Source organism: Rattus norvegicus, chromosome 5 (assembly GCF_036323735.1).
Source record: "Rattus norvegicus strain BN/NHsdMcwi chromosome 5, GRCr8, whole genome shotgun sequence".
Classification (NCBI taxonomy): Eukaryota; Metazoa; Chordata; class Mammalia; order Rodentia; family Muridae; genus Rattus; species Rattus norvegicus.
The window spans coordinates 69975151-69977572 of NC_086023.1; positions in this window are offsets into that span (position 1 = coordinate 69975151).

The window sequence follows — 2422 nt, forward strand, 5'->3', positions numbered from 1 at the left end:
TTTAATTTTTTTTATTAACTTGAGTATTTCTTATATACATTTCAAGTGTTATTCCCCTTCCCGGTTTCTGGGCAAACATCCCCCTCCCCCCTCCCCTTCCTTATGGGTGTCCCCCTCCCAACCCTCCCACCATTGCCGCCCTCCCCCCATAGTCTAGTTCACTGGGGGTTCAGTCTTAGCAGGACCCAGGGCTTCCCCTTCCACTGGTGCTCTTACTAGGATATTCATTGCTACCTATGGGGTCAGAGACCAGGGTCAGTCCATGTATAGTATTTAGGTAGTGGCTTAGTCCCTGGAAGCTCTGGTTGCTTGACATTTTTGTACTTTTAGGGTCTCGAGCCCCTTCAAGCTCTTCCAGTTCTTTCTCTGATTCCTTCAACGGGGGACCTATTCTCAGTTCAGTGGTTTGCTGCTGGCATTCGCCTCTGTATTTGCTGTATTCTGGCTGTGTCTCTCAGGAGCGATCTACATCCGGCTCCTGTCGGTCTGCACTTCTTTGCTTCATCCATCTTGTCCAATTGGGTGGCTGTATATGTATGGGCCACCTGTGGGGCAGGCTCTGAATGGGTGTTCCTTCAGTCTCTGTTTTAATCTTTGCCTCTCCCTTCCCTGCCAAGGGTATTCTTTTTCCTCATTTAAAGAAGGAGTGAAGCATTCACATTTTGATCATCCGTCTTGAGTTTCGTTTGTTCTAGGGATCTAGGGTAATTCAAGCATTTGGGCTAATAGCCACTTATCAATGAGTGCATACCATGTATGTCTTTCTGTGATTGGGTTAGCTCACTCAGGATGATATTTTCCAGTTCCAACCATTTGCCTACGAATTTCATAAACTCGTTGTTTTTGATAGCTGAGTAATATTCCATTGTGTAGATGTACCACATTTTCTGTATCCATTCCTCTGTTGAAGGGCATCTGGGTTCTTTCCATTTTCTGGCTATTATCAATAAGGCTGCGATGAACATAGTGGAGCACGTGTCTCTTTTATATGTTGAGGCATCTTTTGGGTATATGCCCAAGAGAGGTATAGCTGGATCCTCAGGCAGTTCAATGTCCAATTTTCTGAGGAACCTCCAGACTGATTTCCAGAATGGTTTTACCAGTCTGCAATCCCACCAACAATGGAGGAGTGTTCCTCTTTCTCCACATCCTCGCCAGCATCTGCTGTCACCTGAGTTTTTGATCTTAGCCATTCTCACTGGTGTGAGGTGAAATCTCAGGGTTGTTTTGATTTGCATTTCCCTTATGACTAAAGATGTTGAACATTTCTTTAGGTGTTTCTCAGCCATTCAGCATTCCTCAGCTGTGAATTCTTTGTTTAGCTCTGAACCCCATTTTTTAATAGGGTTATTTGTTTCCCTGCCGTCTAACTTCTTGAGTTCTTTGTATATTTTGTATATAAGGCCTCTATCTGTTGTAGGATTGGTAAAGATCTTTTCCCAATCTGTTGGTTGCCGTTTTGTCCTAACCACAGTGTCCTTTGCCTTACAGAAGCTTTGCAGTTTTATGAGATCCCATTTGTCGATTCTTGATCTTAGAGCATAAGCCATTGGTGTTTTGTTCAGGAAATTGTTTCCAGTGCCCATGTGTTCCAGATGCTTCCCTAGTTTTTCTTCTATTAGTTTGAGTGTGTCTGGTTTGATGTGGAGGTCCTTGATCCACTTGGACTTAAGCTTTGTACAGGGTGATAAGCATGGATCGATCTGCATTCTTCTACATGTTGCCCTCCAGTTGAACCAGCACCATTTGCTGAAAATGCTATCTTTTTTCCATTGGATGGTTTTGGCTCCTTTGTCAAAAATCAAGTGACCATAGGTGTGTGGGTTCATTTCTGGGTGTTCAATTCTATTCCATTGGTCTATCTGTCTGTCTCTGTACCAATTCCATGCAGTTTTTATCACTATTGCTCTGTAATACTGCTTGAGTTCAGGGATAGTGATTCCCCCTGAAGTCCTTTTATTGTTAAAGCATAAACCATTGGTGTTCTGTTCAGGAAAATTTCCCCTGTGCCCATGTGTTTGAGGCTCTTCCCTCAATTTCTATGGAGTACTACTCAGCCGTTAAATTTAATGACTTCATGAAATTCTTAGGCAAATGAATGGAACTAGAAAATATCATCCCATGTGTGGTAACCCAATCACAAAAAACACACATGGTGTGCATTCACTGATAATTGAATACTAGCCCCAAAGCTCAGAATACCCAAGATACAATTCACATACCACATTAAACTCAAGAAGAAGGAAGACCAAAGTGTGGATATCTCAGTCCTTTTGAGAAGGGGGAACACAATACTCATTTGGACAATACAGAGGTAAAGTATGGAGCAAAGACTGAAGGGAAGGCCATGCAGATACTGCCCCACCTAGGGATCCATCTGATATGCAATCACCAAACCCAGACACCATTGTGGATGCCTAGA